Source organism: Pristiophorus japonicus, chromosome 27, assembly GCF_044704955.1.
Source record: "Pristiophorus japonicus isolate sPriJap1 chromosome 27, sPriJap1.hap1, whole genome shotgun sequence".
Classification (NCBI taxonomy): Eukaryota; Metazoa; Chordata; class Chondrichthyes; family Pristiophoridae; genus Pristiophorus; species Pristiophorus japonicus.
This window is the reverse complement of record NC_092003.1, coordinates 16117309-16137105: the sequence shown is the minus strand read 5'-3', so window position 1 is coordinate 16137105 and position 19797 is coordinate 16117309. Positions and strand designations below refer to the sequence as shown.

The following is a 19797-nucleotide window of genomic DNA, read 5'->3' as shown; positions in this document are numbered from 1 at the left end:
TCCTTCACGGTAAGCGAGCCCCAGGTGGGCAGAGGAAACGTTACAAGGGACACCCTCAAAGCCTCCCTGATAAAATGCAACATCCCCATCCGACACCTGGGAGTCCCTGGCCAAAGACCAGTCCGCCCTAAGTGGAGGAAGTGCATCCGGGAGGGTGCTGAGCACCTCGAGTCTCATCGCCGAGAGCATGTAGAAACCAAGCGCAGGCAGCGGAAGGAGCGTGCGGCAAACCAGTTCCACCCTCCCCTTCCCTCAACCACTGTCTGTCCCACCTGTGACAGAGACTGTGGTTCCTGTATTGGGCTGTTCAGTCACCTGAGAACTCACTTTTAGAGTGGAAGCGAGTCTTCCTCGATTCTGAGGGACTGCCTATGATGATGATGATGACAGATATGGGGAGTCAAGGGTTATGGGGAGCGGGCGGGGAAGTGGAGCTGAGGCAAGGATCAGATCAGCCATGATCTTATTAAATGGCGGAGCAGGTCGAGGGGCCGTATGGCCGACTCCTGCTCCTATTTCTTATCTATTTATTTGCACAAATAGTTTCCCTTAGCGCCCATCTCCGCCCCTGCCTCACCTCATCTGCTGCTGAAACCCTCATCCGTGCCTTTGTTACCTCCAGGCCTGATGATTCCAACACACTCCTGGCCGGCCTCCCACTCCCACATTCTACCCAACGTAAACTAGAGGTGTTCCAAAACTCGGCAGTCCGTGTCCTAACTCGCACCGAGTCCCGCTCACCCATCACCCCCTGTGCTCACTGCCCCGTGTCCTAACTCGCACCGAGTCCCGCTCACCCATCACCCCCTGTGCTCACTGCCCCGTGTCCTAACTCACACCGAGTCCCGCTCACCCATCACCCCCTGTGCTCGCTGCCCCGTGTCCTAACTCACACCGAGTACCGCTCACCCATCACCCCCTGTGCTCACTGCCCCGTGTCCCAACTCGCACCGAGTCCCGCTCACCCATCACCCTCTGTGCTCGCTGACCCGTGTCCTAACTCGCACCGAGTCCCATTCCCCCATCACCCCCTGTGCTCGCTGACCCGTGTCCTAACTCGCACCGAGTCCCTCTCACCCATCACCCCCTGTGCTCGCTGCCCCGTGTCCTAACTCTCACCGAGTCCCACTCACCCATCACCCCCTGTGCTCGCTGCTCCGTGTCCTAACTCGCACCGAGTCCCACTCACCCATCACCCCCTGTGCTCGCTGCCCCGTGTCCTAACTCACACCGAGTCCCGCTCACCCATCACCCCCTGTGCTCGCTGACCTACATTGGCTCCCAGTCCAGCAACGCCTCAATTTTAAAATTCTCATCCTTGTTTACAAATCCCTCCATGGCCCTCGCCCCTCCCTATCTCTGTGATCTCCTCCAGCCCCACAACCCCCCGAGATCTCTGCCCTCTTGAGCATCCCTGATTATAATCGCTCCACCATCGGTGGCCGTGCCTTCAGCTGCCTGGGCCCCAAGCTCTGGAACTCCCTCCCTCAACCTCTCCGCCTCTCTCTCCTCCTTTAAGACGTTCCTTAAAACCTACCTCTCTGACCAAGCCTTTAGTCACCTGTCCCAATATCTCTTTAAGTGACTCGGTGTCAAATTTTGATAACGCTCCCGTGAAGCATGTTGGGACCTTAAAGGCGCTATATAAATGCAGGTTGGTGTTGAGGGCCACACGATATGTTTCCTTCTCTCCTTCTCCCTCTCTTTCTCTCTTTCCCTGACCTCTGGAACTGCAGCATCTCCTCGTCCCCCGGGTCTGTTTCTCCGATTATAACTGCTGAATATTAATTGTCATTGGCCTGTTATTTGCGTACAAGTAACCCTCCCAGACACGGGGAGGACAGGGGAGGTAATCCTGCTTAAAGTAAACTGCAGACTGATCGACAGAGACGGTGATCCCGTGCGAATGGGATGTCCTTGTTTAAATGGTTCTCCGCTGCATTTAACAGACTTACTGGGATTAGCCAGGGCCTGTAGAATAGAAACAAAATAAGGAATTAGACAGGGATTTTGTCTAAATATAGAACTGTCACGTCAGCAAATGCTAGGAGCAGGTGAGAAATAGATGTCACTTCTTTAGCACTATTCCGATGCTATTCCCGAATCAAACCAGCACACAGTTTGTCCTGCGTTCGAGTGTCACCTTCGCTCAGTGGCTCACTCTCTCTCTCGCCTCTGAGTCAGAAGGTCATGGGTTCAAGTCCCACTCCAGAGACTTGAGCCCACAATTCAAGCTGACGCTCCCAGTGCCAGAACTGAGGGAGCGCCGCACTGTCGGAGGGGCAGTGCTGAGGGAGCGCCGCACTGTCGGAGGGGCAGTGCTGAGGGAGCGCCGCACTGTCGGAGGGGCAGTGCTGAGGGAGCGCCGCACTGTCGGAGGGGCAGTGCTGAGGGAGCGCCGCACTGTCGGAGGGGCAGTGCTGAGGGAGCGCCGCACTGTCGGAGGGGCAGGACTGAGGGAGCGCCGCACTGTCGGAGGGGCAGTACTGAGGGAGCGCCGCACTGTCGGAGGGGCAGTACTGAGGGAGCGCCGCACTGTCGGAGGGGCAGTACTGAGGGAGCGCCGCACTGTCGGAGGGGCAGTACTGAGGGAGCGCCGCACTGTCGGAGGGGCAGTACTGAGGGAGTGCCGCACTGTTGGAGGGGAGGTACTGAGGGAGCGCCGCATTGTCAGGGGGGCGGTACTGAGGGAGTCTTTTGGATGAGACGTTAAACCGAGGCCCCGTCTGCCCCCTCAGGTGGATATAAAAGATCCCACGGCCACTATTGGAAGAAGAGCAGGGGGAGTTCTCCCCGGTGTCCTGGGGCCAATATTTATCCCTCAATCAACATCACTAAAACAGATGATCTGGGTCATTATCACATTGCTGCGTGTGGGAGCTTGCTGTGCGCAAATTGGCTGCCGCGTTTCCCACATTACAACAGTGACTACACTCCAAAAGCACTTCATTGGCTGTAAAGCGCCTTGGGATGTCCGGTGGTCATGAACGGCGCTATATAAATGCAATTCCTTCCTGCACATCCCCAAATCCCCACCATTGGTGGCCGTGCCTTCAGCTGCCTGGGCCCCAAGCTCTGGAACTCCCTCCCTAAACCTCTCCGCCTCTCTCTCCTCCTTCAAGATACTCCTTAAAACCCACCTCTCTGACCAAGCTTTTGGTCACCTGCCCTAATTTCTCCTTATGTGGCTCAGTGTCAGATTTATCAGTTTGGTCTTATAACTCTGCTGTGAGACGCCTTGGGACGTTTTACTCATCATCTCAGGCAGTCCCTCGGGATCCAGGAAGACTTGCTTCCACTCTAAAAGTGAGTTCTCAGGTGACTGAACAGTCCAATACAGGAACCACAGTCCCTGTCACAGGTGGGACAGACAGTGGTTGAGGGAAGGGGAGGGTGGGACTGGTTTGCCGCACGCTCCTTCCGCTGCCTGCACTTGGTTTCTGCATGCTCTCGGCGACGAGACTCGAGGTGCTCAGCGCCCTCCCGGATGCACTTCCCCCATTTAGGGCGGACTGCTCTTTGGCCCGGGACTCCCAGGTGTCGGTGGGGATGTTGCACTTTATCAGGGAGGCTTTGAGGGTGGTCCCTTGTAACGTTTCCTCTGCCCACCTGGGGCTCGTTTGCCGTGAAGGAGTTCCGAGTAGAGCGCTTGCTTTGGGAGTCTCGTGTCTGGGGCATGCGGACAATGTGGCCCTGCCCAGCGGGGCTGGTCGAGTGTGGCCAGTGCTTCGATGTTTTACTACATTAAAGGCGCTACGTCAAGGAAGTTGTTGTTTAAAGCGCCGTATATTGTTGCTATTTCATGCTCCGATCATTTAGGAGTACGTGACTTTGTGCACAACTCCCCTCCCCCCGCTCACATAAGCCCGAGGGGGATGGTTTATGCTGACATAGGTAGAAGCCCTGCATTAGCAGTTTAATACCTGATTAAGCGGCCGTTACCTGGGTGGGGGCCGTGAGCAGGGGACTCTGTGCTCAGTGAGCTGCCGGATGCAGGAGGCGTAGGAGCCGGAGCGGAGACCCGGATTACCCACTTTCACCACGCGCGACCTTGCCGTGAAAACCACGCAGCGTGTGCACCGTGACTCTGTGCCCATTGGGGGCGGGGGCAACCGGCAACATATCGCAGGCAGGCCTGCTGGGGGTGTGGGGGGGGGGTCATCCATTTGCATCTGTGGCGGCCAAGGCGGAGATCGAACCCCGTAAAGACGCCAGCCCGGGTGCTCACTCCTCGCCGCGTGACTTCAGCAGGGTTCCTGGCGCCGCTATTCCAGTCCGTCTCGATAAGCCAGTCGCTCGTCTCACCCCACAAGGGGCTCACGGTAAGTGTGTCACAGAGAGAGCTATAACTGAGCCTGGGGTGTGTAACACACAGAGAGATTGTTGCCACTGACTAAAGTAAAACATCTCTTGCATTTATATAGTGCCTTTCGCATCCTCCGGATGTCCCAAAGCACTTTACAGCCAATGAAGTACTTTTGGAGTGGAGCCCACTGTTGTAATGTGGGAAAAGCGGCAGCTAATTTGTGCACAGCAAGCTCCCACACACAGCACGTGATCAATGACCCAGATCATCTGGTTTTTAGTGACGTTGGTTGAGGGGTAAATATTGGCCCCAGAACACGGGGGAGAACTCCCCCTGCTCTTCTTCCAATAGTGGCCGTGGGATCTTTTACATCCACCCGAGAGGGCAGATGGGGTTCTCGGTTTAACGTCTCATCCGAAAGACGGTACCTCCGACAGTGCAGCACTCCCTCAGTACTGCCCCTCTGACAGTGCGGCGCTCCCTCAGTACTGCCCCTCCGACAGTGCGGCGCTCCCTCAGCACTGCCCCTCCGACAGTGCGGCGCTCCCTCAGTACTGCCCCTCCGACAGTGCGGTACTCCCTCAGTACTGCCCCTCCGGCAATGCAGCGCTCCCTCAGTACTGCCCCTCCAACGGTGCGGCGCTCCCTCAGTACCGCTCCTCCAAGAGTGCGGCGCTCCCTCAGTACTGCCCCTCCGACAGTGTGGCGTTCCCTCAGTACTGCTCCTCCGACAGTGCGGCGCTCCCTCAGTACTGTCCCTCCGACAGGGCGGCGCTCCCTCAGTACTGCCCCTCCGACAGTGCGGCGCTCCCTCAGTACTGCCCCTCCGACAGTGCGGCACTCCCTCAGTACTGCCCCTCCGACAGTGCGGCGTTCCCTCAGTACCGCCCCTCCGGCAATGCGGCGTTCCCCCAGTACCGCCCCTCCGACAGTGCGACGCTCCCTCAGTACTGCCCCTCCAACAGTGTGGCACTCCCTCAGTACCGCTCCTCCGGCAATGCGGCGCTCCCTCAGCACTGTCCCTCCAATGGTGCAACGCTCCCACAGTAATGCCCCTCCGACAGTGCGGCGCTCCCTCAGTACCGCTCCTCCAACAGTGCGGTGCTCCCTCAGTACTGCCCCTCCAACAGTGTGGTGCTCCCTCAGTACTGCCCCTCCGACAGTGCGGCACTCCCTCAGTACTGCCCCTCCAACAGTGCGGCGCTCCCTCAGTACTGCCCCTCTGACAGTTCGGCACTCCCTCAGTACTGCCCCTCCGACAGTGTGGCGCTCCCTCAGTACTGCCCCTCCGACAGTGCGGCACTCCCTCAGTACTGCCCCTCCGACAGTGCGGCGCTCCCTCAGTACTGCCCCTCTGACAGTGCGGCACTCCCTCAGTACTGCCCCTCTGACAGTGCGGCACTCTCTCAGTACTGCCCCTCGGACTGTGCGGCGCTCCATCAGTACTGCCCCTCCGACAGTGCGACACTCTCTCAGTACTGCCCCTCCGATAGTGCGGCTCTCCCTCAGTACTGCACTGGGAGCGTCAGCCTGGATATTTATGCTCAAGTCTCTGGAGTGGGACTCGAACTCCCTGACTCAGAGGCGAGAGAGAGAGATACCCAGTGAGTACAGCTGACACAGAGAGCCTTATACTGAGGGTGGGGTGTGAGAATATTATAACTACAGTAGCATAGTGGGAGCATCACTTGACTAGGAACTTAAAGACTTGGACTAATGATTCAGAGACATGAGTTTGAATCCCATTAAATAAATCTGGTATAAAAAGCTTGTATCTGTGTCAGTAATGGAATACTGATGGCCTCTTTCTGTGCTGTAAAAATGTCCATGATTTTATGATTCGATAAGAGCAGAGACACCCTGGAGATGCCTCTGGGCGTTGTGTGTCCGTGGGCGGTCATAGAATCAGAGAAATTTACAGCACGGAAGGAGGCCATTTCGGCCCATCGTGTCCGCGCCGGCCAACCAAGAGCTACCCAGCCTAATCCCACTTTCCAGCTCTCGGTCCGTAGCCCTGTAGGTTACAAGTGCACATCCAAGTACTTTTTAAATGTGGTGAGGGTTTCTGCCTCTACCACCCTTTCAGGCCGTGAGTTCCAGACTCCCACCACCCTCTGGGTGAAGACATTTCCCCTCAAATCCCCTCGAAACCTCCCCCCAATTACTTTAAATCTGTGCCCCCTGGTTGTTGACCCCTCTGCCAAGGGAAACAGGTCCGTCCTATCCACTCTATCCAGGCCCCTCATCATTTTATACACCTCAATCAGGTCTCCCCTCAGCCTCCTCTGTTCCAAAGAAAACAACCCCAGCCTATCCAATCTTTCCTCATCGCTAAAATTCTCCAGTCCAGGCAACATCCTCGTAAATCTCCTCTGCACCCTCTCCAGTGCAATCACATCCTTCCTGTAATGTGGTGACCAGAACTGCACGCAGTACTCCAGCTGTGGCCTAACCAGTGTTTTATACAGTTCGAGCATAACCTCCCTGCTCTTGTATTCTATGCCTCGGCTAATAAAGGCAAGTATTCCGTATGCCTTCTTAACCACCTTATCCACCTGGCCTGCTACCTTTGGGGATTTTTGGACATACAGAAACACAGCAAGCTTGCCTGCAGGTACAACAAGCAATAAGGAAGGCAAATGGCATGTCGGCCTTCATTGCAAGGGGGTTGGAGTACAAGAGTAAGGAAGTCTTGCTACAATTATACAGGGTATTGGTGAGACCACACCTGGAGTATAGGGCACAGTTCTGGTCTCCGTATCTGAGGAAGGATATACTTGCCTTGGACTGATTCCTGGGATGGGGGGATTGTCCTATGAGGAGAGATTATGTAGACTGGGCCGATACTCTCTAGAGTTTCGAAGAATGAGAGGTGATCTCATTGAAACACACACAATTCTTACAGGGCTTGACAGGGTAGATGCAGGGAGGGTGTTTCCCCCGGGCTGGGGAGTCTAGAACCAGGAGTCACAGTCTCAGGATAAGGGGTCGGCCATTTCGGACTGAGATGAGGAGGAATTTCTTCACTCGGAGGGTGGTGAATCTTTGGAGCCACCCACTTTGGAGTCACATTGACCAGTCCATCGATAGCTTCCTGCCGTCTAAAGATACCCCCCGGTTCCCCCAGGTCTGCCTCTGAACTGACAGCTTCATCCCCCAAGGCATTTAATCTGGCTAAAGCCAGGGAGGTTTAGTTCCGGGTTAAATCCAGGATTGGCGTTCAGTGTGAGCTTTCAGGGTTCAACGGGGGTCAAAGGTTGTGGCCGGGCTCTGGCCCCTGTGGTGACTGGTGCAATGCTGCCAAGCAGCAGGTGGACTTTGCAGTGCGCGGTGTGAGTGTGCTGTGTCCTGAGCCAGAAACTCGAGTGTTCGAGCCCCACTCCAGACACTCGAGCCCCAGAATCCAGGCCTACACTTCCAGTGCAGTACTGAGGGAGTGCCGCACTGTCGGAGGGGCAGTACTGAGGGAGCGCCGCACTGTCGGAGGGGCAGTACTGAGGGAGCGCCGCACTGTCGGAGGGGCAGTACTGAGGGAGCGCCGCACTGTCGGAGGGGCAGTACTGAGGGAGTGCCGCACTGTCGGAGGGGCAGTACTGAGGGAGCGCCGCACTGTTGGAGGGGCAGTACTGAGGGAGTGCCGCACTGTTGGAGGGGCAGTACTGAGGGAGCGCCGCACTGTCGGAGGGGCAGTACTTAGGGAGTGCCGTACTGTCGGAGGGGCAGTACTGAGGGAGTGCCGCACTGTCGGAGGGGCAGTACTGAGGGAGCGCCGCACTGTCGGAGGGGCATTACTGAGGGAGCGCCGCACTGTCGGAGGGGCAGTACTGAGGGAGTGCCGCACTGTCGGAGGGGCAGTACTGAGGGAGTGCCGCACTGTCGGAGGGGCAGTACTGAGGGAGCGCCGCACTGTTGGAGGGGCAGTACTGAGGGAGCGCCGCACTGTCGGAGGGGAAGTACTGAGGGAGAGCCGCACTGTCGGAGGGGCAGTACTGAGGGAGCGCCGCATTGTCGGAGGGGCAGTACTGAGGGAGCGCCGCACTGTCGGAGGGGCAGTACTGAGGGAGCGCTGCACTGTCGGAGGGGCAGTACTGAGGGAGCGCCGCACTGTCGGAGGGGCAGTACTGAGGGAGAGCCGCACTGTCGGAGGGGCAGTACTGAGGGAGCGCCGCACTGTCGGAGGGGAAGTACTGAGGGAGAGCCGCACTGTCGGAGGGGCAGTACTGAGGGAGCGCCGCATTGTCGGAGGGGCAGTACTGAGGGAGCGCCGCACTGTCGGAGGGGCAGTACTGAGGGAGCGCTGCACTGTCGGAGGGGCAGTACTGAGGGAGTGCCGCATTGTCGGAGGTGCCGCATTTTGGATGAGACGTTAAAGCGAGACCCCGTCTGCCCTCTCAGGTGGATGTAAAAGATCCCATGGTCACTATTTTGAAGAAGAGCAGGGCAGTTCTCCCCGGTGTCCTGGGGCCAATATTTATCCCTCAATCAACATCACTAAAACAGATGATCTGGTCATTATCACATTGCTGTTTGTGGGAGCTTGCTGTGCCCAAATTGGCTGCTGCGTTTCCCACATTACAATAGTGACTACACTCCAAAAGTACTTCATTGGCTGTAAAGCGCTTTGGGACATCTTGAGGTCGTGAAAGGCGCTATATAAATGCGGAGTTTTCCCTTCTATTCTGGTGCTCCTATTTCCCTTTGGCCGGGCCGCCCAGGGCAGACGTCTGACTAAAGGCCACACCCGAGGCAGCCAGGCTGGGTGAATGTGCACAGACCGCCTGGCTCCAGCTCGCCCGCTGCTTGACAGGCGCATCCCCCCCCGCCCGCCTCCTTACCTGGCCCCCGAGGTGCCCCGTCTTCAGTTTGTGAGGCTGGGCCTCGAGCTATCCGACTGTGGCAGGCATCGTGGCCGAGCCCGATTCTGTCCTCGCTCCTACCCTCGCCCCCCCCCCCCCCCCCCCCTGGCGGCAATTCCCTCGGACTCGGGGTTGGGGGTCGGTGGAGGAACTGTCGGTAGTTGAGGGGAGGGGGCTGGGGGCCGGTGGGGGGGGGGATCTCCGACTTGTCCCCTTGTCCGCACGGTTTATTCCGGTGTTGGCGCCGAGTCGCTGCGGGCGATCGGGAGAACCCCTCCCCACCCGCGGGGAGATTCTGGGTGGTGATCAGAAGCTGCCTGGAACCCTGGCTGGTTTGCCCCACCCCGCCGTACACCCCCACACCCACAGCGCCCCCCCCCCCTCGCTCTATGCGGAGAATGGCACTGACTCCTGCTCCCCCCCGCCCCACCCGTACGGCGCAGGACTGCACGGAGTCGGCGAATTGATACACGCAGACCCCCGCTCTCAGGACTGGCTATCGTGACGGTCATTGGCGTGTTACAGCACAGAAGGAGGCCGTTCGGTCCATCGTGCCTGTGCCGGCTCTGTGAGTTCGTCCCACTCCCCCTCCTTCTCTTTCTCAAGGCCGAGCACATAAGAACATAAGAAATAGGAGCAGGAGTCGGCCATTCGGCCCCTCGAGCCTGCTCCGCCATTCAATAAGATCATGGCTGATCTTCGACCTCAACTCCACTTTCCCGTCCGATCCCTTGATTCCCCGAGACTCCAAAAGTCTATCTCGGCCTTGAATACACTCAACGACTGAGCCTCCACAGCCCTCTGGGGCAGAGAATTCCAAAGATTCACCTCCCTCTGAGTGAAGAAATTCCTCCTCATCTCAGTCCTGAATGGCCGACCCCTTATCCTGAGACTGTGTGACCCCTGGTTCTAGACTCCCCAGCCCGGGGGGGAAACACCCTCCCTGCATCTACCCTGTCAAGCCCCCTCAGAATCTTATACCTTTCAACGAGACAACTGCAATGTATTTGCTTCGTGGTGTTCTTTGCTTAAGAATTCACAACAACACATTGCTATTAAGAACTAGTTGGTTTATTAGCAAAGGTTTAACAATCCCATCACACATTACTGGTTCATCCACCAGGCTCACAACCACCTGCCCCATCGTGGATGCCCCGAACCCAACTGGCCGGGGTTTTATTGAGTCTTGTGAACATCACGTGACTGGCTAAGCCACTCCCACTCAACAGCTCTACAACTGTTTGATAGTAACGTTAATTCAAGTGCCCCACTTTTGTAAGGGCTCAAAAATCCACAAATTAACCAATAAATATTAAAGGAAACCCTGACAAATTCAATTAAAATGTGGTTGCCGGGGGTGACGATGCACTCCAGTCCCCCCCGGCGCCCACCTCTGGCGGAAGGCCGCGAGCGTACCGGTGGACACCGCGTGCTCCATCTCCAGGGACACCCTGGCGCGAGCGTACAAACCCGTGAGCATATACTCACAGGTACACACATTACAATCACCTCTCATTGCTCTAAACCCCATGCTACACAATCACCCGTCAAAAGACAGCCCTCTCATCCCGGGAATCCCTGCCGCCGAAATTGCCCACCGCTGGAAACAGGGGGCGCACCGGCCGTCTTTCTCTGGCTTTTACCGGCGTGGTGGATGCGGTGGTCTCATTGGGCGAAATTCCGCTCGTTGGCTTTTTTTCCCGGCGGACCGGAAGTCGGTGGAATTTCACCATCGGCGGGGGAGGGGGAGAGGGGGAGGGAACATCGGCGCTCTGATAACGCAGCAGCGGAGCGATGGGGGATGGGGGCGGGAGCGAGTCACCGCCGGGATACCGCCGGAGCGCACTTTTCAAAATGGCGGCCAGTCCACGAAAAATCGGCGGCCATTGCACTCTGCAGCATGGCCGCCGATTTCTGGCGGTAACATCATCATCACAGGCGGTCCCTCGAACGAGGATGACTTGCTTCCACACGAGTTCACAGATGTTTCAATGAAGGACCCGATGTTCCAGTCCTGAACTCCAATTGAGGGGGTGGAAGATGCCTGTGGGTGGATTTTTGTAACGTTCCCTTATTTGTTCTATTATTAACACAACTTTTTGAACTAAAGAAGGATCATTTCCATTATTTGTTTAAGAACATAAGAAATAAGAGCAGCTGTCGGCCATTCGGCCCCTCGAGCCTGCTCCGCCATTTAATAAGATCATGGCTGATCCGATCATGGACTCAGCTCCACTTCCCCGCCCGCTCCCCATAACCCCTTATCCCTTTATCGGTTAAGAAACTGTCTATCTCTGTCTTAAATATATTCAATGACCCAGCCTCCACAGCTCTCTGGGGCAGAGAATTCCACAGATTTACAACCCTCAGAGAGAAGAAATTCCTCCTCATCTCAGTTTTAAATGGGCGGGCCCTTATTCTGAGACTATGTCCCCTAGTTTTAGTTTCCCCTATCAGTGGAAACATCCTCTCTGCATCCACTTTGTCGATCCCCCTCATTATCTTATACGTTTCGATCAGATCACCTCTCATTCTTCTGAATTCCAATGAGTAGAGGCCCAACCTCCTCAACCTTTCCTCATAAGTCAACCCCCTCATCCCCGGAATCATCCGAGTGAACCTTCTCTGAACTGCCTCCGAAGCAAGGATATCTTTTCGCAAATATGGAAACCAAAATGGAAACCAAATATTAACACAACACAACATGTCGGAACAGGCCAAACAGTAAACGTGGTCCATTTGGAATAGTTGCCACTGGGCCTTTAGGCAGAAAATTGTTCACGGTCGGCAGTATCAGGCCTTAAGGGAAGGAGCGATTTCGGTCCCAATGTGCCCTTTACCCCCCCAATCCCCCATGTGGGAAACCTGACCGAGATAGGGAACTCGACAGTGACAGGCCATTGACGATCGCTCTTTTTGCTTTCCAGTGGCCCGGCCTCTTGCCCACCCCCCCACCCCCCCCACTGCCCCCGACCCATTCCCCCGCCATGTTCCTCTCGTCCGTCTTCGGTTGGACTGCCCGCTGCCCCGGCTTGACTCCCCGCACCGAGGAGGAGATGGTGACCGACACGCTGATGCTGGATCTGAGCGGGCAGCTCAAGCGGGCGGGCAGGCAGAAGCGGGAGCGACAGGCCGAGTGCCAGCAGCTGAGACAGGGGGCGGACTACACCTGGCTCAGGGCCCAGCCCCGGCCCGTCTACCAGCTCTCCCTGGGGGAGCAGCTGGAACTGGAGGAGCTATGTAGCAAGATCAAGCCAGCCCAGTGTGGGCCCGTCATTCTCAGGTACGTTGTTAATTCAACGGAGGAGAGCTTACACAGTGCTGCGGTGCGGAGGGACCTGGGAAAGACCATCTACAAAGATGGGTGGGAAAGCAAGTTGTGAGGAGGATTAACTAACAGAAAACAGAGAGTCGGGATGAATGGGTCATTTTCTGGTTGGCAAACAGTAACTAGTGGGGTGCCACAGGGATCAGTGCTGGGGCCTCAACTATTTACAATCTATATTAACGACTTGGAAGAAGGGACTGAGTGTAACGTAGCCAAGTTTGCTGACGATACAAAGATGGGAGGAAAAGCACTGTGTGAGGAGGACACAAAAAATCTGCAAAGGGATATAGACAGGATAAGTGAGTGGGCAAACATTTGGCAGATGGAGTATAATGTGGGAAAGTGTGAGGTTATCCACTTTGTTGGAAAAATAGAAAAGCAAATTCCAATTTAAATGGAGAAAGTTTGCAAAGTGCTGCAGTACAGCGGGACCTGGGGGTCCTTGTGCATGAAACACAAAAAGTTATCACGCAGGTACAGCAAGTGATCAGGAAGGCAAATGGAATGTTGGCCTTTATTGCAAGGGAGATAGAGTATAAAAGCAGAGAAGTCCTGCTACAACTGTACAGGGTACTGGTGAGGCCACACCTGGAGTACTGCGTACAGTTTTGGTCTCCTTATTTAAGGAAGGATATACTTGCCTTGGAGGCAGTTCAGAGAAGGTTCACTTGGTTGATTCCGGAGATGAGGGGGTTGTCTTATGAGGAAAGGTTGAGCAGGTTGGGCCTCTACTCATTGGAGTTCAGAAGAATGAGAGGTGATCTTATTGAAATGTATAAGATTCTGAGGGGGCTGGACAGGGTGGATGCAGAGAGGATGTTTCCCCTCGTGGGGGAATCTAGAATTAGGGGGCATAGTTTCAGAATAAGGGGCCGCCCATTTAAAACTGAGATGCGGAGGAATTTCTTTTCTCAGAGGTTTGTAAATCTGTGGAATTCTCTGCCCCAGAGAGCTGTGGAGGCTGGGTCATTGAATATATTTAAGGTGGAGATAGACAGATTTTTGAACGATAAGGGAGTGAAGGGTTATGGGGAGCGAGCGGGGAAGTGGAGCTGAGTCCATGATCAGATCAGCCAGGGAATACACATTAAATGGTAGGACACTGAGATGTGTAGAGGAACAGAGGGACCTTGGAGTGCAGGTCCACAGATCCCTGAAGGTAGCAGGCCAGGTAGATAAGGTGGTTAAGAAGGCAAACGGAATACTTGCCTTTATTAGCCGAGGCATAGAATACAAGAGCAGGGAGGTTATGCTTGAACTGTATAAAACACTGGTTAGGCCACAGCTGGAGTACTGCGTGCAGTTCTGGTCACCACATTATAGGAAAGATGTGATTGCACTGGAGCGGGTACAGAGGAGATTTACGAGGATGTTGCCGGGACTGGAGAATTTTAGCGATGAGGAAAGATTGGATAGGCTGGGGTTGTTTTCTTTGGAACAGAGGAGACTGAGGGGAGACCTGATTGAGGTGTATAAAATGATGAGGGGCCTGGATAGAGTGGATAGGACGGACCTGTTTCCCTTGGCAGAGGGGTCAACAACCAGGGGGCTCCTAGAATTTCTATGATTGTACGATTAACGATTGAGGTCAATGACCTTTTGTTAAAAGTGGAAAAAGTTAGAGAGGGAACTGATTTTTAAGGAAGTACAGGGGCAGGGAATGGGGGAGGGGAGGAAAGAAGAAAAGGTAAGGTCGGTGATGCGGGGGGGGGGGGGGAAGGCAGGAGAGATTAGAGAGTCAAACGGGGATGGTGGCGCGAGGCACGAGGAGATGGTAATGGGGCAAGTAAAGGAACAGAAGACGGGTCTGGAGGAGGTGTGACTGGGAATGGCAGAATGATCAACAGCAGCTGTCTGAAAAAATGGGGACCGAGGTTATGGTCTGAAATTGTTGAACTCGATGTTGAGACCAGAAGGCTGTAAAGTGCCGAAACGAAAGATGAGGTGCTGTTCCTCGAGCTTGCGTTGAGCTTCGTTGGAACAGTGGAGGAGACCTGATGTTTCAATGAAGGACCCGATGTTCCAGTCCCGAACTCCAGTTGAGGGGGTGGAACATGCCTGTGGGTGGATCTTTTTAGCATGTGGTGACCGTTGCATATCAGCCACCACACGGGCTTGACAGAGACAGGTGTTGGTCCAGGGGCAAGAGTTAACCAGGACGACTGGAGACCAGCTCTGCTGCACGGACCCAGTGCGCTCACATATCGCACACAGTGTGGGCTGGGCCCGTGCTGCCCCTGGGCCCTCAACCTCTCCTGGGCCCTGTACCCTCATCCGTCGCTCCTCCGCCACGATCCCTCGCCGCTCCTCCGCCCCGATCACTCGTCACAAGTCCGTTAGTTTGCAGGTGCAGCAGGTAATCAGGAAGGCGAATGGAATGTTGGCCTTCATTGCGAGAGGGATGGAGTACAAAAGCAGGGAGGTCCTGCTGCAACTGTACAGGGTATTGGTGAGGCCGCACCTGGAGTACTGCGTGCAGTTTTGGTCACCTTACTTAAGGAAGGATATACTAGCTTTGGAGGGGGTACAGAGACGATTCACTAGGCTGATTCCGGAGATGAGGGGGTTGCCTTATGATGATAGATTGAGTAGACTGGGTCTTTACTCGTTGGAGTTCAGAAGGATGAGGGGTGATCTCATAGAAACATTTAAAATAATGAAAGGGATAGACAAGATAGAGGCGGAGAGGTTGTCTCCACTGGTCGGGGAGACTAGAACTAGGGGGCACAGCCTCAAAATACGGGGGAGCCAATTTAAAACCGAGTTGAGAAGGAATTTCTTCTCCCAGAGGGTTGTGAATCTGTGGAATTCTCTGCCCAAGGAAGCAGTTGAGGCTAGTTCATTGAATGTATTCAAGTCACAGATAGATAGATTTTTAACCAATAAGGGAATTAAGGGTTACGGGGAGCGGGCGGGTAAGTGGAGCTGAGTCCACGGCCATGATCTGGTTGAATGGCGGAGCAGGCTCGAGGGCCTACTCCTGTTCCTAATTCCTATGTACCCGGGCCCCGCCGATGTTCCTGCCCACGCTCCAACAGACAACCTGGGTCCTGTTGACGTCACCTTGAAGCCGTCGCACACTTGGAGCGGCTGCCGCTGGAAGCTGCAGTGCCTCTTACATTCCCGACCTGCGGTGGTGTTCTGTCGCAGGTGGGGCCGGCCCACAGCGACAGGAGGAGACCATTCAGCCCCTCGAGGCTGATCGGCCATTCGCTTCGAATCCCGGCTCTGGGAAACGCGGGGCAGGGAAGGGGCGACTGCTCCATCGAGTCTGCCCCACACTCCGTGATGCCTGGGCCGGCACAACCAGACACCTCCGACCCTCCCCCAGGCCCACGCACTCCTCCCGGGAGAGGCAAAAGAAGCAGAGAACAAACCCCAGTGCCAATAAGGGAAAAAAATACTCTGGGAAATTACGCGGCAATCCAGGAGATCACACGGAGCCAGTGCTGTCCATAAAGTCTTTCGAGACTTGTATGTAAGGTTTTGATAGAGTAGACACAAGGGAGAGTGTATCCACTTGTGGGGAAGAGCGTAATTAGGGTCCAGCATTATAAGACAGTCACTAATAAACCCATTGGGGAATTCAGGAGAAACCTCTTTACCCAGAGAGTGGTGAGAATGTGGAACTCGCTGCCACAGGGAGGCCACTAGTATAGATGTCAGCTGTGGCTCAGTGGGTAGCACTTAGACTCTGAGTCAGAAGGTTGTGGGTTCAAGTCCCACTCCAGGGACTTGAGCACAACAAAAACCCGAGGCTGACAGTCCAGTGCAGTACTGAGGGAGTTCCGCACTGCCGGAGGGGCGGTACTGAGGGAGTGCTGCACTGTCGGAGGGGCAGTACTGAGGGAGTGCTGCACTGTCGGAGGGGCGGTACTGAGGGAGTGCTGCACTGTCGGAGGGGCAGTACTGAGGGAGCGCCACACTGTCGGAGGGGCAGTACTGAGGGAGCACCGTACTGTCGGAGGGGCAGTACTGAGGGAGCACCGTACTGTCGGAGGGGCAATACTGACGGAGCGTCGCACTGTCGGAGGGACAGTACTGAGGGAGCGCCGCACTGTCGGAGGGGCAGTGCTGAGGGAGCGCCGCACTGTCAGAGGGGCAGTACTGAGGGAGCACCGTACTGTCGGAGGGGCAACACTGACGGAGCGTCGCACTGTCGGAGGGGCAGTACTGAGGGAGCGCCGCACTGTCGGAGGGGCAGTGCTGAGGGAGCGCCGCACTGTCGGAGGGGCAGTACTGAGGGAGCGCCGCACTGTCGGAGGGGCAGTACTGAGGGAGCGCCGCACTGTCGGAGGGGCAGTACTGAGGGAGCGCCGCACTGTCGGAGGGGCAGTATTGAGGGAGCACCACACTGTCGGAGGGGCAGTACTGAGGGAGCACCGCACTGTCGGAGGGGCAGTACTGAGGGAGCACCACACTGTCGGAGGGGCAGTACTGAGGGAGTGCACACTGTCGGAGGGGCAGTACTGAGGGAGCACCGCACTGTCGGAGGGGCAGTACTGAGGGAGCGCCGCACTGTCGGAGGGGCAGTACTGAGGGAGCACCACACTGTCGGAGGGGCAGTACTGAGGGAGCACCACACTGTCGGAGGGGCAGTACTGAGGGAGCGCCACACATAACATAACAAAAAAACCCAGATGATCGGGGTCATTATCACATTGCTGTGTGTGGGAGCTTGCTGTGCGCAAATTGGCTGCCGCATTTCCCACAATACAACAGCGACTACACTCCAAAAGTACTTCATTCGCTGTCAAGCGCTTTGAGATGTCCGGTGGTCGTGAAAGGCGCTATATAAATGCAAGTCTTTCTTTTTTTAAAGGGACATTAGTGAACCAGTTGGATTTTTAAACAATGCAACAGTTTTGTGCTCACTTTGACTGAGGCCGGCTATTTATTTCCCGACAAATTTATACGCACATTCAACGTGCCGGGGTGGGATTTGAACTTGCGTTCTCTGGCCTGTGAGGCGCTTCAAACAGGAACCTGTCACGGGAAGCAGGCAGGGGCGTTTTTGGAATGAGAACAGGGCGGATTATTAGGTTCCAATCCAAACGCAAGAGTGTGGGGTCAGCTGAGGTCAACATCTGCCTCGTCACTAAATCGCTCCGCCATAAACAAGTCAGCCAGACTTACAGGGGCAACACTTGCAAAAGGCCACCTGACAGACAGCAGCTCCACAGAGGAGAGAAGGACGGGAGGGTCTGTTGCTAAGTCTGGGAGCAAATTCCCATTCATATAGTGCCTTTCATGAGCGCAGGACGTCCCCAAAATGCTTTACAGTTACCAAAATAATTTTTTTGAAACGTAGTCGCTGTTTTAAGTCACCTTAAAACCAACGTCTGTGACCCAGCTTTTGGTCACCCCAGATAATTTCTACTTATGCGGCTCGATGTCAAACTTTTTTCTCCTGTGAAGCACCTTGGGAAATTTCACTACGTTAAAGCTGCTATATAAATACAGGTTTCCATTGTTGTTGTTATCTTGTAGGAAACGAGGCAGCCAATTGGCACGCAGCAAGCTCCCACAAACAGTAATGAGAAGAATGACCAATTAAATCTGGGGGAGTGTTTGACACATTAGATACAGAGTAAAGTTCCATCGACACTGTCGCATCAAACACTCCCAGGGCAGGTACAGCACGGGGTTAGATACAGAGTAAAGCTCACTCCCTCTACACTGTCCCATCAAACACTCCCAGGGCAGGTACAGGGGGTTAGATACAGAGTAAAGTTCCCTCTACACTGTCCCATCAAACACCCCCAGGGCAGGTACAGCACGGGGTTAGATACAGAGTAAAGCTCCCTCTACACTGTCCCATCACACACTCCCAGGGCAGGTACAGGGGGTTAGATACAGAGTAAAGCTCCCTCTACACTGTCCCATCAAACACTCCCAGGGCAGGTACAGGGGGTTAGATACAGAGTAAAGCTCCCTCTACACTGTCCCATCAAACACTCCCAGGGCAGGTACAGGGGGTTAGATACAGAGTAAAGCTCCCTCTACACTGTCCCATCAAACACTCCCAGGGCAGGTACAGCACGGGGTTAGATACAGAGTAAAGCTCCCTCTACACTGTCCCATCAAACACTCCCAGGGCAGGTACAGCATGGGGTTAGATACAGAGTAAAGCTCCCTCTACACTGTCCTATCACACACTCCCAGGGCAGGTACAGCACGGGGTATGATACAGAGTAAAGCTCCCTCCACACTGTCCCATCAAACACTCCCAGGGCAGGTACAGGGGGTTAGATACAGAGTAAAGCTCCCTCTACACTGTCCCATCAAACACTCCCAGGGCAGGTACAGGGGGTTAGATACAGAGTAAAGCTCCCTCTACACTGTCCCATCAAACACTCCCAGGGTAGGTATGGGGAGTTAGATACAGAGTAAAGCTCCCTCTACACTGTCCCATCAAACACTCCCAGGGCAGGTACAGGGGGTTAGATACAGAGTAAAGCTCCCTCTACACTGTCCCATCAAACACTCCCAGGGCAGGTACAGCACGGGGTTAGATACAGAGTAAAGCTCCCTCTACACTGTCCTATCACACACTCCCAGGGCAGGTACAGCACGGGTTAGATACAGAGTAAAGCTCCCTTTACACTGTCCCATCAAACACTCCCAGGGCAGGTACAGGGGGTTAGATACAGAGTAAAGCTCCCTCTACACTGTCCCATCACACACTCCCAGGGCAGGTACAGCACGGGGTTAGATACAGAGTGAAGTGCTGTGGCCTGCGTTCAGGAGATTTATTCCTGCCTTGCGTCTTTCAGGTTGCGGAAGCTGGTGCAGGAGTTCAAACCCGAGGTGCACGAGGTTCCCCGGATGTTCCGCTCCCTCCTGCTGGACTTCATTGAGTGGGAGGAGGAGGAGGCGCAGTGAGTCCTCGGGCAGCAGCTGGAGAGCAAGCGCAGGCACAGCCTGTCGCTGCTCAGGACCCGGCAGAGGATTAACCCTTTCCGCCACGGGGAGTGTGCTGAGGAGGCGGGGTCCAGACTGATGACGGTCGGCAGGGTGACCAGCATGCCTGAGTTCAACCTCGAGGAGAGCTATTAACCCTTTAGACACATAGAAAATAGGAGCAGTAGGCCATTCAATATGATCATGGCTGATCCTCTATCTCAACACCATATTCCCGCTTTTTCCCCATACCCCTTGATGTCTTTTGTTTCGAGAAATCTATCTATCTCCCTCTTAAATATATTCAGTGACTTGGCCTCCACAGCCTTCTGTGGTAGAGAATTCCACAGGTTCACCAGCCTCTGAGTGAAAATATTTCTCCTCATCTCGGTCCTAAATTTCTT

At 55.1% G+C, this 19797-nt stretch overlaps 1 pseudogene; it reads left to right on the top strand.

Moving 5' to 3' along the window:
- Positions 1 to 12149: 12149 nt before the first annotated feature.
- On the top strand, positions 12150 to 19549 carry LOC139239367 (protein RD3-like; annotated as a pseudogene).
- Positions 19550 to 19797: the final 248 nt, after the last annotated feature.